Source organism: Puma concolor, chromosome E3, assembly GCF_028749965.1.
Source record: "Puma concolor isolate L17-30 chromosome E3, mPumCon1.1.hap2, whole genome shotgun sequence".
NCBI lineage: Eukaryota > Metazoa > Chordata > Mammalia > Carnivora > Felidae > Puma > Puma concolor.
In genome coordinates this window covers 16,214,273-16,230,764 of record NC_141682.1, presented here as the reverse complement: position 1 = coordinate 16,230,764, position 16,492 = coordinate 16,214,273, and the positions used below count along the sequence as shown (strand labels likewise).

At 38.4% G+C, this 16,492-nt stretch overlaps 1 pseudogene; it reads left to right on the top strand.

Moving 5' to 3' along the window:
* Positions 1 to 133: 133 nt before the first annotated feature.
* On the top strand, positions 134 to 2,075 carry LOC147572992 (prefoldin subunit 1 pseudogene; annotated as a pseudogene).
* The last annotated feature ends 14,417 nt before the right edge of the window (positions 2,076 to 16,492 follow it).

The window sequence follows — 16,492 nt, the reverse complement described above, 5'->3', positions numbered from 1 at the left end:
TATTTTTATAAATCTCTTAAGAGTTTGTTTTGCCATGGATAGAAAGTGAAATCTGACTTGAAAGCTAAAATGTGTGATTTTTTTTGTTAAAAAAAATCTGTTTAGGTCTAAATTCTATTTTAGATTGCAGGAAAATTTTACATTTCTGTATTTGGGGCCTGAATTTAACCTCAGTTTTTGATAAAGCCAGGCAGGCTCTGGAAGGCTTAACCTTTATAGGAAACGTATTCTGTATAATATTCCTGTCACATTAACAACATTTAAGAATTAAGATAATTTACGGACTGGACCAAGATGGTGGCTCCTGTGGATCTGGAATTGAAGAAGGCCTTCACAGAGCTTCAAGCCAAAGTTATTGACACTCAGCAGGTGAGGCTTGCAGACATACAGATTGAACAGCTAGACAGAACGAAAAAGCATGCACATCTTACAGGTACAGAGATTATGACTTTGATAGAGGAGACTAACATGTATGAAGGTGTAGAAAGAATGTTTATTCTTCAGTCCAGGGAGGTAATTCACAATCAACTGCTAGAGAAACAGAAAATGGCAGAAGAAAAAATTAAAGAATTGGGACAGAAAAAATCCTACCTGGAGCGGAGTGTGAAGGAAGCTGAGGACAACATCCGGGAGATGCTGATGGCACGAAGGGCACAGTAGGAAACCTCTAGTGGAAGCTTCCTGCCCCCTTCCATTCCTCGCCAGGGCAGAGGGGCTCGTGTGGGGAAACATCCTCTCTTCTGCCCTGATGGACTTCTTATTTGAATGATCTGGTGGCCCTATGCTTTCTACTTCACCCTGATCCCCTTTCCGATCCTGGCTTTGCCTGCCACCCTTGCCCAGGATACTCTTCTCCCCTGTGGGTGAGTCACGAACTCCCAGGAGAGGCAAGATGGGAGCCAGGACAGATAGGGGAGCTCTGCCCAAACCTGTTAGTTATGCTGGTTAGACCAATAAAAGGCATCTGTCCGCCCCCTGCCCCCCACCCCCACAAAAAAAAAAAAAGATAATTTACGTACAAAACTTAACCAGGATCACATCTAGGAAGGAGAGCTGGGGAGTCTGGGAATTTTACTTTCCATTTTACATCTTTCTGTGTGGTTTTAGTTTTTGACCATGTGACAGTTTTATTCTTAAAAAAAAAGTATGTCCATTTGTTTATTGTTTATTGGCCTCTGAAAATTTCTGAATATGTACTTGACAGTTGAATTATGTCCCAAACAGAGGCTGACACCCAGTCCACTCACCCAAGGAGAGGCAGCTCTGAGGGCAACTGGAACAGGCACATGATTTTTAGTTCAATCTGTCTTCCTTTGTTATTCCAGACTTTCCTAGGCTCTTAGTTTTGTTTTGTTTGTTTTTGAGGGGAAAACCCTAGTTTTTGACCCAGGAAGATAACAGTTTTAGTTATCTGTCAAGATACTTCTGAGCTTTTGAAAAATCGACTCCCAGTTACAGGTTTACCCAAATACTTCTCTTGCCCCCTTTTGCTTAAATGTTGCAGTATGATGCACTGTCCCCTGTGAGGACTTCCCATTTATTCCTAAAGTAATGGGTACCATTTCCCTAAGTAATCATTGTGTGACTATACCATTTCTCAAGAGGTTATAGCCTAGTGAGAGGTGAGTAAATTAATGCTCCAGATATTCCTTGCTAAATTATTTTCTCCCCTGAAACTAAATTTAACACCCATTTGTGTAAATGGATCATTTCCACAAATGGACCATTTGTGTAAATGGATCAGTAAATTGTAAAGCACATCACATACTCTGAAAAAAATTATCAACCTTATTTAATTATACAATGAATAAAGGGGATAAAAGGAAGTAAAACTGCCTAGATATCCTTTTGTATATTTTTTTTTAATTCAGGGGTTTTGAGTATATCACAAGGTTGTACAACTATCACTCCTGCCTAATTCCAGAATCTTTTCCAAAAGAAGCCCCATACCCACTAGCAGTCACTTTTCATTCACATTTCCCCATAGCCCCCTGACAACCACTAATCTTTCTACTATATATTTGTCTATTCTGGTCATTCCATATAAATTAAATCTGACTTCTTTCATTTAGCATATTTTCTTTTTTTTTTTATTTTTTTTTTAAATTTTTTTTTCAACGTTTATTTATTTTTGGGACAGAGAGAGACAGAGCATGAACGGGGGAGGGGCAGAGAGAGAGGGAGACACAGAATCGGAAACAGGCTCCAGGCTCTGAGCCATCAGCCCAGAGCCTGACGCGGGGCTCGAACTCACGGACCGCGAGATAGTGACCTGGCTGAAGTCGGATGCTTAACCGACTGCGCCACCCAGGCGCCCCACATTTAGCATATTTTCAAGGTTCAGCTATGTTGTGCCATTCCTTTTTATGGTGGAATAATGGTTTGTTGAATGGATACACCATTTTTTATCCATTCATCAGTTGGTGGATATTTGGGTTGTTTCTACTCTGGCTGTTATGAATATGCTGTTGTGAACAAATTTTTGTTGACCTACGTTCCCCTCTCTCTTGCATATACCTAAAAGTGGAATTGTTAGGTCATATGATAACTCCGTTTAACTGTTTGATGAATTGCCACACTGTTTTCCATAGCACCTGCACCATACCATGTTTCTACTAGTGGTGCATGATGGAATCCAATCTCTCTCTTGTTTTTGTCCCTCGTATTGATTATAACCATCCTAGTGGTTGTGAAGTGCTGTCTCAGTGTGGTTTCGATCTGTAATTCCCTAATGGCTATTAAAGTTGAGTATCTATCTTTTCATGTCCTTACTTGTGGATATTTATATATTCTTTGAAGAAATGCCTATTGAAAGCCTTTGCACTTAAGAAAAAACATTATTTTTTCAAGGAGTTTTAGATTCACAGTGAAATTGAGCAGAAAGTACAAAGAATTCCCATATAGCCCCTTGCCCTCCTTGCCCCCCCCAACAGCTTCCCCTATTATTAACATCTGCATTAGTATGGTATGTTCATTAAATTGATGAGCCAATGTTGATCTACTTTTACTACATAAAGTCCCTAGTTTACATTAGGGTTCATTCTTTGTGTTGTGCAGTAGAGAGTGCAGGAGTGCACGCATAGACTGGGTTTTGACAAGTACAAAAATCTATTATGCTATTATCAGAATATTTTCTGAAAACACCTTGTGCTCCACTGTTCATTTCCTCCCTTTCCCCAAATCCCTTACAATCACTGGTATTTTTACCATCCCCATAGTTTTGCCTTTTTCAGAATGTCATATAGTTGGAACCATGGAGGATGTGGCCTTTACAGATTGGATTTTTCACTTAGCAGTAGGTGTTTAGGGTTACTCCATGTCATTTCATAGCATGATAGCTCATTTCTTTTTATTATTGAATACTATTCCATTGTCTAGATGTACCAGTTTGTTTACTGTTTCACCTACTGAAGGTCAACTTGGGGTGCCTGGGTGCCTCAGGCGGTAAGTGTCTGTCTGTTGATTTCGGAATAGGTTGTGGCCTCACGGTTCATGGGATGGAGCCCTGTGTTGGGCTCTGTGCTGACAGCGCAGAGCCTGCTTGGGATTCTGTCTGTCTCCCTCTATCCCTCCCCCACCCACACTTGCTTTCTCTCAATAAATAAACTTAAAAGTCATCTTAATTTCTTCTGGGTTTTGGTAATTATCTGAAAAAGCTGCTATAAACATTTGTGTCCACATTTGTGTGGCAGAAGTTTTCAGCTCATTTTCGTAAATACCAAGGAACATAATAGCTGGATCATAGGGTAAGAGTATGTTTAGTTTTGTGAGAAACTGCCTTACTGTCTTACAAAGTGACTGTACCATTTTGCAGCAGTGAATGAGAGTTCTTTTTGTTCATGTCCTCACCAGAATTTGGTGGTATCTGTGTTTTAAATTTTGGCCATTCTAATCTGTAGTGGTATCACATTGTTTTAAATTGCAGTTCCCGAAAGTCATATAACATTCATATTTTTATAAGTTTATTTGTCATCTGTATATCTTTTTTGAGGAGATGTCCAGATCTCTTGCCCACTTTTTTTTTTTCAATGTTTATTTATTTTTGAGAGAGGGCACAAGTAGGGTAGAGGCAGAAAGAGAGAGGGAGACAATCTGAAGCAGGCTTCAGGCTCTGAGCTGTCAGCACAGAGCCTGATGTGGAGCTCGAACCCATGAGCTGTGAGATGATGATGTGAGTCAAAGTCAGAAGCTTAACCGACTGAGCCAACCCAGATGATCTCTTGCCCATTTTTAAATTAGGTTGTTCTCTTTTTGTTGAAATTTAAGTGGTTTTTAAAATATATTTTGTAGTGGTGCCTGGGTGGCTCAGTTGGTTGAGCATCCGACTTCAGCTCAGGTCATGATCTCGCAGTTTGTGAGTTCGAGCCCCATGTTGGGCTCTATGCTGACAGCTTGGAGCCTGGGGCCTGCTTCAGATTCTATGTCTCTCTCTCTGCCCCTCCCTCACTCACACTCTGTCTCTCTCTCCTTCAAAATAAATAAACATTGAAAAAAATTAAAAAAAAATAAATAAAATATATTTTGTATACTAGACCTTTATCAGATAAATATTTTGCAAATATTTTCTCCCAGTCCATGACTTGTCTTTTTATTCTCTTAACAGCCTTTTACAGAACAAAAGTTTTTAATTTTAATGAAGTCCAACCTGTCCTTGTCTTTCATGGATCATGGTTTTGATGTTGTAACTAAAAAGTTATGAAGCCTAGGTTGTCATCATGAAGTCACCTAGATTTTTTCCTATGTTATGTTTTGGAGGTTTATAGCTTTGTATTTCACATTTAGGTCTGATTCGTTTTGAGTGAATGTTTGCAAAAGATGTGAGGTCTGTGTCAACTTTTATTTTTTTGGCATGTGAATATCCAGTTGCTCCAACACCATTTGTTGAAAAGACTGTCCTTTTCTCCATCCAATTGCTTTCGATCCTTTGTCAAAGATCAGTTGACTCTCTTTGTATGGTTATTTCTGGCCTCTATTCTGTTCTGTTCCATTGATTTATTTGTGTACTCTTTCACCAATATCACTCTGTCCTGATTATTGATTGTTGCTTTGTATTAAGTCCTGAAGTCATGTAGTGTCAGTCCTTCAGAGAACTTAACCCTTTTTTAATTGAGTTGTCTTTATTGTTGAGTTGCAAAATTTCTTTATATATTTTGGATACTAAACCCTTTCAGATATATAATATATAATTATTTTCTGTCATTTTTTTGGTGTTATTTTCACTTTCTTGATGGTGTCCTTTGAAGCACATTAGGTTTTAATTTTGATGAAGCCCGATGTATCTTTTTTCTTTGGTTCCCTCTGACTTGGGTATATCGTATCTAAGAATCCATTGCCTAAATCAAGATCGTATTTACTCTGTAACTTCGAAAAATTTTATGCATTTAGGTCTTCATCCATTTTGAGTTAATTTTTATATATGGTGTGAAGAAGGGGTCCAACTTCACCTTTTTGCTTGTGAATATCCATTTGTCCTAGTACCATTTGTTGAAACCTATTTCCCTCCAAGTATTCTGTCCCTGAAAAGAAAGTGATTACTAAGTTTCATCAGTCAGGTCCTATGGACTACTTAGTTATTTGTCATCTTGGGCCCTTATTAAATATGATAATTTACAGCAGCCTCTAGCCCCTTTAGACTTCACTGTATTGTTTAGAAGAGGGGTCTGCAAACTGTTTTGTAAAGGAGCAGATAATATTTTAGGCTTTGTAGGTCATAGGTTTACTGTCACAGCTATTTAATTCTGATATTACAACATGAAAGCAGCTATGGATAATTTATAGAGGACTGTGACTGTGTTCCAGTAAAACTGCAAAACCAGGCAACAGGCTGTTATTTGCTGATCCCTTGTTTAGATGGTTCTGGAGTCATGAGGTCTTCAGTGTGGCTTATTTTTCTGCAAGACATCTGGGATTTTTCTATAAATGCTACAAGGGCTGCCATGCCCAATCCTGGTTGAGATTCTACCTACTAGCATGATACAGAAATTTCATGGAGTGTGTTTACTTTTGACTGCCTTATCTACCGCACGCAAGGAGGTTGCCTTAAGGATTCTGTGCTTCGTCACAACTACTATAATTTTGGGTATCTAGTTCAACAAAGTTTTGTTGAGCACACAGTATGTGCCAGGATCAGTGCTGTATATTTTGGCCACATAGTCAAGCCTCAAGCTGCATATTGCCTACAAGATACTAACCTGTCTGTTTCCTCTCTGATCTATTGTGTACCCTGCCTGTGCTTAATATCCTAAAGTACTTTTTCTTTACATCATATCATCAGCTCAAAAATTGGAAGTCTTTCTATAGCACTGAGAATAAAAATTCTGTAGTGACATCAACAAAATGGAGGGCTAGGAAGCTCTCGTTCTCCCACAGAGACCATGAAAACAACCAAAAGCCAGCTAAGATGAGCTTATGGGAGCTCAGGAAAACAGTCACATCTACAGTAACCAAGTGAATGTCAGGTCAAGAAAAAGCTACATTCGAAATGGTAAGAAAATTCATGAAAGTTTTGCTTACCCTTGTCCCTCCACCTCTGGGCAATCTCAGTCTGGCGGTGGCAGCAGCCCATTTTCCAACACCCCCCCCCCCCACCTTAAACTGAAGGGAACAGAACAAATCTTACTTGCAATGTTCTAACTTGTCTGGGGGCTGCCTAAAGGACTAGTTTCTTTTCCCCATAATTGGAGTTCTGCAAAGGAAACGTGGCAGAAAGTGGCAGGAACTGCTCATAACATCTATAGAAAGACTATGATTCACAGACATCTGGGGCAAGACATTGAGGGTGGAGACACACGATAGATAATCTGAAGCCCCAAGGAGAAATTGGAGTGAAACTGGGAAATGAAGACATAAAAGCAGCATGTATAGGGAGGAACTGTAAACAGGTACACAAATCCAGGTGAGATGCAGGCTAAAACACCTGAAGACTTAGTTTTCTCCTTTGATCCTGAAGCTCAGAACATATCCTACTAATTAGTAAAAGAATACACTGACACAGACCCAGTCTGCAAAGACTGGGAGAAGTGGCTGTTTTTCACCTGCCCAATTTTCTACCAAAGAAAGTAAACACAAGAAGCAGGATAACCTGCGCCTATTCAGAAGAAGAAAATGAAGTGGCAGGAATCTTCCCTGAAGAAATGCAGGCATCAGAATTATTAGATAAAGGCTTTAAAATAACTGAAATATGCTCAAGTGGTTAAAATGAACAAAAAAACTAAAGGAAGTTAGGAAAACAGTAAATCAATAAAATGAGAACAGTAACAGAGAAATTATAAAAAGGATCCAAACAAATTTTGGAGCTGAAAAACAATAATAGGAAATTTCATTGTAAGGGTCAACAACAGATTTGAGCAGACAGAAGAATCAGCAAACTTGAAAGTAGCACAGTTGAAATTACCTTGTCTGAGGAGCAAAAAGAAAAAGAATGAAGAAACAAACACCTTGAGGGACTTAGGGAATGTCTTCAAAAGGACAAATATCAACATATAAGAGCACGACAAGAAGAGACAAAGAAAAAGAGATTATATGAAGAAATAACAGCCAAAAATTACCCAAATTTGAAGAAAGTCAATCTAAAGAGCAAAAATTTTAATTCCCAAGTAGGAGAAACCTCAAAAGACCCACAGCAAGACACATTAAAATCAAACCATAGGAAGACAGAAAACGGAATGGAAACCAGCAAGAGAAAGGTGGCTTGTCACCTACAGAGACCCTCAACAATATTATCAGCCACTTTCTTAGCAGAAACCTTCGAGGCCAGAAGGGAATGGGACAATGTCTTTAAAGTGTTGAGAGAAAAAAACCCCAATGTGAATTCTATACCTGGCAAAATTTTCCATCAAAACAAGAGAGACCCACCTCACACCCATTAGGATGGCTTCTATCAAACCAAACAGAAAATAACAAGTGTGGAGAAATTGGAACCCTCGTGCACTGTTGATGGGAATGTAAAATGGCTTAGCAGTCCAAAAACAGCAAGACACATCCTCAGAAAATTAAACAGTATTACCATATGATCCAGCAATTTTCTACCTCTGGGTATATACTCAAAGAATGGAAAGCAAGCTCTCAAAGACATATTTGTACACCCATGTTCATAGCAGCATTATTCACAATTCCCTAATCAAGGAAGCAAACCAAGTGTCCATTGGCAGATTAATGGGTAAACAAAATGTGGTATACACACTCAATGAAATACTAGTCAGCTTTAAAAAGGAAGAAAAATCTAACACATGGTACAACATGGATGAATCTTGAGGCTATTATGCTAAGTGAAATAGACCAGTCACAAAAAAAAATACTGCATGGTTCTACTTATATGAGATACCTAGAATAGAGCCAAACTCATAAACACAAAAGTAGAACGGTAGTTGTCACGGACTGAGGGGAGGAAATGATGGGTTACTGTTGTATAATGGGCTTACAGTTTCAGTTTTGCAAGATGAAAAGAGTTCTGGAAATAGGTTGCACAATAATGTGAATATATTAACACTAATGAGCTGTACACTTAAAGTGGTGAAGATAGCAAATTTTATATTTTTATCACAATTTAAAAATATTTTGAGGGGCGCCTGGGTGGCGCAGTCGGTTAAGCGTCCGACTTCAGCCAGGTCACGATCTCGCGGTCTGTGAGTTCGAGCCCCGCGTCAGGCTCTGGGCTGATGGCTCGGAGCCTGGAGCCTGTTTCCGATTCTGTGTCTCCCTCTCTCTCTGACCCTCCCCCGTTCATGCTCTGTCTCTCTGTCCCAAAAATAAATAAACGTTGAAAAAAAAAATATTTTGGGAGGTGCCTGGGTGGCTCAGTCAGTTGAGTGACCAACTCTTGGTTTCAACAAAGGTCATGAGTTCATGTTTCAGGGGTTCAAGCCCCGCATCATGCTCCGTACTGATGGTGCAGAGCCTGCTGGGGATTCTCTCCCCCTCTCTCTGCTCCTCCCCCTCTCATGTTCTCTCAAAATAAATAAACATTAAAAAAAATATTTTTAATGAGGGAGAAATTAAGACTTTCCTGGATAGACAAAAGCTGAAGGAGTTTATTACCACTAGATCTGACCTACAAGAAATTCTCAGGAAAGAACTTTAGGTTGAAATGAGAGGACTCTGGGTAGTAATTCAACATCATATGAAGATATAAAGCTCTCCAGCAAAGGTAAATACAAGGGCAAATATAAAAACCAGTATTGTAATTTTGGTTTGTAATTTTGTTTTTTATTCTTTTATAGGATTTAAAAGAGAAAAGCATAAAAAATCATAAGCCTATGTTAAAAGGTGCCCATTATACAAAGATGTAATTTGTGACATCAGTAACAATGTGGAGAGGGGTAGAGGTAGAGCGGTAAAAGTGTTTTTGTTTGTGATTAAAAAAAAAATGTTTTAAATGTTTGTTCATTTTTGAGAGAGAGAGAGAGAGAGAGAGAGAGAGAGAGAGAGAGAGAGACAGAGCATGAATGGGGAAGGAGCACAGGAAGAAAGGGAGACACAGGATCCAAAGCAGGTACCAGGCTCTAAGCTGTCAGCCCGACTCGGGGCTTGAACTCACAAACTGAGCTGAGCTGAAGTCTGATGCTTAACCAACTGAGCCATCCAGGTGCCCCCCCCCCACCCACCTTTTTCTTTTAAAATTTTTAACATTTATTTATTTTTGAGAGACAGAGACAGAGCAAGAGCAGGGGAGGGGCACAGAGAGAAAGGGAGACACAGGATCCAAAGCAGTGGTTTGTGATTTAAATTTGTATCAATGAAAATAGATTCTTATAACATTAGGATGTTATGTATAATCCCCACGATAACCACAAGTAAAATATTTCAAAACTACACAAAAGGAAATGAGAAAGGAATTAAAATATGTCACAAAAACAATAAAAATTGGGGCGCCTGGGTGGCTCAGCCAGTTGAGCGTCCGACTTCAGCCCAGGTCATGATCCCAGGCTTCGTGGGTTTGAGCCCCATGTCGGGCTCTGTGCTGACCGGCTCTGTGGTTCAGATTCTGTGTCTGTCTCTCTCTCTGCCCCTCCCCTACTCTGTCTCTTGGTCTCCCAAAAATAAATAAACATTAAAAAAAAATTTTTTTTAAAACAGTAAAAGTCAACTAAACAAAAAGGAAGGTGGCAATTAAAGAAATGAGGGACAAAAAAAGCTATTAGACATACAGAAACAAACAACAAAAGGGCAAAAGTAAGTTCTTCCCTATCAGCAATTACTTTATTTTTTAATTAATTAATTTATTTACTGTTTAATTTACATCCAAGTTAGCATATAGTGCAACAATGATTTCAGGAGTATATTCCTTAATGCCTCTTACCCATGTAGCCCCCCCACCACAACCCCTCCAGCAACCTCTGTTCTCTATATTTAAGAGTCTCTTATATTTTGTTCCCCTCCCTGTTTTTATATTATTTTTGCTCCCCGTCCCTTATGTTCATTTGTTTAGTATCTTAGATTCCTCATATGAGTGACATATGATATTTTTCTTTCTCTGACCAATTTCGCTTAGCATGATACCCTCTGGTACTATCCATGTAGTTGCAAATGGCAAGATTTCATTCTTTTTTTTAAATTTTTTTTTTCAACGTTTATTTATTTTTGGGACAGAGAGAGACAGAGCATGAACGGGGGAGGGGCAGAGAGAGAGGGAGACACAGAATCGGAAACAGGCTCCAGGCTCTGAGCCATCAGCCCAGAGCCCGACGCGGGGCTCGAACTCACGGACCGCGAGATCGTGACCTGGCTGAAGTCGGACGCTTAACCGACTGCGCCACCCAGGCGCCCCAAGATTTCATTCTTTTTGATCACCGAGTAATACTGCATTATATATATATACCACATCTTCTTTATCCATTCATCCGTCGATGGACATTTAGGCTCTTTCCATACTTCGGCTATTGTCGATAGTGCTGCTATAAACATAGGGGTGAATGTACCCCTTCTAAACAGCACACCCGTATCCCTTGGATAAATACCTAGTAGTGCAATGGCTGGGTCGTGGGATGGTTCTATTTTTAATTTTTTGAGGAACCTCCATACTGTTTTCCAGAGTGGCTGCACCAGTTTGCATTCCCACCAGCAGTTATCAGCAATTACTTTAAATGTAAACAGATTAAACTCCTTGACTTAAAGGCACAATTTGACAGAATAGATTTTTAAAGCATGATTCAATTGTTCAGTGCTGTTTCCAAGTGACTCCCTTTAGATCTAAGGACACAAATAGAGTAAAAATGAAAGGATAGGAAAAGATATTTCATGCAAATAGTAACCAAACAAGAGCAGTAGTGAACATACTGATATAAGACAAAATAACTTTAAATTTTTAAAAGATTATAAGAGACAAAGATATATTAATAAAAGATTCAATACAGCAAGAAGATATGACAATTAAAAACATGTATGTACTTAATAACAAAACATCAAAATATTTGAAGCAAAACTGACAGAATTGAAGAGAGAAATAGATAGCTCTAGAGTAATAGTCGGTGATCAGTGCCACTTTCTTTTTCTTTTATTTTTTATTTTTTAAAATTTACATCCAAATTAGTTAGCACATAGTGCAACGATGATTTCAGGAGTAGATTCCTTAGTGCCCCTTCCCCATTTAGCCCATCCCCCCTCCCACAACCCCTCCAGTAACCCTGTTTGTTCTCCATATTTATGAGTCTCTTCTGTTCTGTCCCCCTCCCTGTTTTTATATTATTTTTGTTTCCCTTCCCTTGTGTTCATCTGTTTTGTCTCTTTAAAAAAAAATTTTTTTTAGTATGTATTCATTTTTGAGAGAGAGAGACAGGGTGTGAGTGGGGGAGGGGCAGAGAGAGAGGGAGACACAGAATCTGAAGCAAGCTCCAGGCTCTGAGCTGTCAGCACAGAGCCCGACATGGGGCTGGAACCCATGGAATGCAAGATCATGACCTGAGCTGAAGTCGGATGCTTAACTGACTGAGCCACCCAGGCGTCCCCATCTGTTTTGTCTCTTAAAGTCCTCATGTGAGTGAAGTCATATGATTTTTGTCTTTCTCTGACTGACTAATTTCACTTAGCATAACACCCTCCAGTTCCATCCACGTAGTTGCAAATGGCAAGATTTCATTCTTTTCGATTTCTGAGTAATACTCCATTATATATATATTATATATATATATATATATATACACACATATATTATATATATATATACACACATATATATACACATATATGTATATATATATTATATATGTGTGTGTATATATATATTATATATATGTGTATATATATATCCATCCACGTAGTTGCAAATGGCAAGATTTCATTCTTTTCGATTTCTGAGTAATACTCCATTATATATATATTATATATATATATATACACACATATATTATATATATATATACACACATATATATACACATATATGTATATATATATTATATATGTGTGTATATATATATATTATATATATGTGTATATATATAATATACATCTTCTTTATCCATTCATCCATCGATGGACATGTGGGCTCTTTCCATACTTTGGCTGTTGTCGGTAGTGCTGCTATAAACATGGGGGTGCATGTGTCCCTTCGAAACAGCACACCTGTATCCTGTGGATAAATGCCTAGTAGTGCAGTTGCTGTGTCGTAGGGTAGTTCTATTTTTAGTTTTTTGAGGAACCTCCATACTGTTTTCCACAGTGGCTGCACCAGCTTGCATTCCCATCAGTACCACTGTCAATAATGATAGAACCCCAGACAGAATCAATAAGGAAATAAAGGACCTGAACAATACTATAAGCCAGTTGAACATAGCAGACATGTAGACACTACCCAACAGGAGCAGAATACATAATTTTTTCAAGTACACATGGAGCATTCTCTAGTAAACACCATAGGTTAGATAGGCCACAAGACAAGTCTTAATACATTTTTAAAACTACTGAAATTATATAAAGTATGTTATCCTATTACAATGGAATGAAATTAGAAATCAACAGAAGGAGAACTGAAAAATTCTCAATTATGTAGAAATTAAATAACACAGTCTTTAAAAACCAGTTGGTCAGGGCGCCTGGGTGGCTCAGTCGGTTAAGCGTCTGACTTCAGCTCAGGTCATGATCTCGCGGTTGGTGGTGTTGAGCCGCATCAGGCTCTGTGCTGACAGCTCAGAGCCTGCTTGGGTTTTCCTCCCTCTCTCTCTGCCCCTCTGCCAGTCATTCTCTATCTCTCTCTCAAACTAAATAAAAATAAACTTAAAAAAATAAAATCCTTAAAAAAGACGTTATACTAAGTGAAATAAGCCAGACACAAAAGGACAACTGTTACATTATTCCACTTATACGAGATACCTGAACAGCCAAATTTGTAGAGGTAAAAAGTAGAATGGTAGGGGCCAGGGGCTGGGCAGAGAGGGAAATGGGGAGTTAACTATTTCATGGGTACAGAATTTATTTTGGGAAGATGAAAAAGTTCTGGAGATGATGGTGGTGAATGTACTTAATGCCACTGACCTGTACGCTTAAAAATAGTGAAAATGGTAAATTTATGTTATGTGTATTTTACCCCAGTAAAAACATTTTTTTAGAAAACCAGGGTATGGAAGACAGAAGAAACAGATATGTTAACAAGAAACATTGGTGTAGTTAAAACTGAGCACCACTTTGGCTCTGAGCCTCCTGGAACCAAGAGAAAAGATGTATTCCTCTCACAGTGCCAAGAATGTGTTGAATGGTTCAGTAGTTTAATGGAAACTATTGCACTGGTTCAAGTTATAGCAGCTAAAATTCTGAACTATATACACGCATAAGTAGATCATGATAGTAGAAAGTTAAACACTGAATACAAAAATACATAGACCAAAAGTCAGAGATTATGATTCTTTGGTTAATAGAGGAAACAAGGATTTTTAGAAAGCAATATGTATTCAGAGTCTTCATTTTCTGTCCTATAGATTAGTGATTTTTACACTGTATTCTATTCAACCCTTAAATTACTAAGAACTTTAGAAGCCAATTCCTGGATTTCAAGATCAGACAAAAGAGGATTGTAATAGGCACCCTTTCCAATACAATCAGACCAATCATGCTTCAGATTTCCTCCAGAATAGGGTCATATTACTGTAGTTATATGTTGAAAACCACTTAAGAGAATATATCCTTGAATTAAGATTGAAATCTTATTACTTAGGAGTATAAAGCTCAATATTTTGTTTGTTTTTAGAATATCAGGTGTACTGTTTGCCTAAATAATATTAAAAAGTAAAACTGTATATTAATATGCAATGCATGCATGTCTTTGAAAAACATTAAAGGTATTTTATTTTGCTACTGTGACCAAGGGAAATTAAGATTTAGAAAAATATAGATTGTAGTATCGTTCATTCCAAAAATGGTTCTAGGCATATGAAATACAAAAATAATTTAGAGTATCTCTGTTTTTAAAGGCACTCATAGTCCACTGAGAAATAATATGCTGGCTCTTCTAATACTGCTTAATAAATACCAAGAGAAAGGAAAACATACTATGGAAACACATTGGGAGGGGCATGTAACATGGAGATTGCTCCAGGAAAGAGGGAGTATCACAGAAATTTATGTAGAATAAATAAAACCTTTGAACTATCTCAAATGTTGAGTGGAAGTTAGCCATGTATTGTGGGTTGAATTGTGTTCCCTACAAAAAACATATTTTGGCATTCTAACATAGTACCTCAGAATGTGACCTTATTTTGGACATAGGGTTCTTTACATAGGTAATCAAGTTAAAATGGAGTCATTAGGGTGGGTGCTAATCCAATACGCTGAAAGCTTTATAAAAGGGAAATTTGAACGCAGAGATACAAGTACAGAAAAGATCATGTGAAGAGACACATGTGGAAGATAGCCATGGACTGCCAAGCAGAGAGCTCTTAGAAGAAACCAACCCCCTTGACATCTGTAAATTGGTGAATGTAATTGACTTGGGACTTCTAGCCTCCAGAACTGTGAGACAATAAATTTGGTGTTAATTCTTTTTTAACAAAAAGGATAAAAATCTAAGCATTTAACCCTAGCATTCTAGGTCATTCCACAATCTGTCTCTTGATAAAATTTCCAACTTTATTAGTCCCCTGCACAACTCTTCATTCCAGCTGAATGGCTTCACTCATTTATTTACTCAACAAGCTTTTGAGTGTCTACCATGCAAGGCTTAGATCTGAGTAGTGAAGTATAACATGACTCTGACATCCAGAGTCTGTCTAAAGGAAGTTTTATATTCTAGGGGGAGAGATGCTAAATGACCAATTTCACAACTCACCATTTAATTATAGCTATGGTAAAAACTGGAAAAACAAAAAAAGGAAATAGAGGACCTGACCCAGTCTGGGAGCATCAGGGAAGGTTCTTGGAGAAAGTAATGTTTGGACTTGAAGGATGAGATAAGTTGGGCAGTAAAGGAAAGAACATTCCTTGAAGAGATGTTTGTGTTTTCCCGTCTCTATGGTTTGTGTACGTTCTGCCATCTGCTTGTACTACATGCTTTCTTCAAGAATCCAAATTCTAACTCAAAATTTGGCTCATATCCTCCCTTCTCCAGAAAGCCCCTCCTGATCATCTTATGCTGAAGTATTCTCTCCTCGCTATAAACTGGACACGTTTGTTGGTTATTAGTTATAAGCCATGCATGGCTTTGTGATGGTTTCACAATTCTTGCCTTGCCCTGTTATATAAATTGAGAAGTCATCCTTGATTCCCGCCTCCATCCAGTTCACTAGCAAGTCACTTGTTTTAATTCCATACAGAATTTTCTGAGAAGACAATGATTAGAGGAGTTGGTTTAAATAATCATAACTTCTTTCTATTGTAAAATAAAACACAGCTACAGCTACTAAAAAAAACCCCATATAAGTCATGTGAATTATAAGGGGATACATTATAAAGAGAACTTATAATTATGATTAATAGCTTAATGAATTCTAACAAGAACACCCTTATAACTAACACTCAGGTCAAGAAATAAAACTCTGCCAGTCACTCAGAAACCCTCCTTTCACCCTGTCCCAAATACAATTGCCTTCCTCCTGCATAAAGTGTCCACAATCCTCAACTTTACGGCAGCCATTTCACTGGCTTTCTTTACAGTTTTGTTACCCAAGTGTGCATCCCCCACCACAATAGTTTTCTCTTGCACTTTTGTTGTTTTTTTTAAACCTACCTTTTACGCCTCTTCATCTTCAGGATCTCTCACCATGCCTTTCTTTTTCTTTCTTTTTTTTTTTTTTTAACATTTTATTTATTTATTTTTTTTTTCAACGTTTATTTATTTTTGGGGGGACAGAGAGAGACAGAGCATGAACGGGGGAGGGGCAGAGAGAGAGGGAGACACAGAATCGGAAACAGGCTCCAGGCTCCGAGCCATCAGCCCAGAGCCTGACGCGGGGCTGGAACTCACAGACCGCGAGATCGTGACCTGGCTGAAGTCGGACGCTTAACCGACTGCGCCACCCAGGCGCCCCATATTTATTTTTGAGACAGAGAGAGACAGAGCATGAACGGG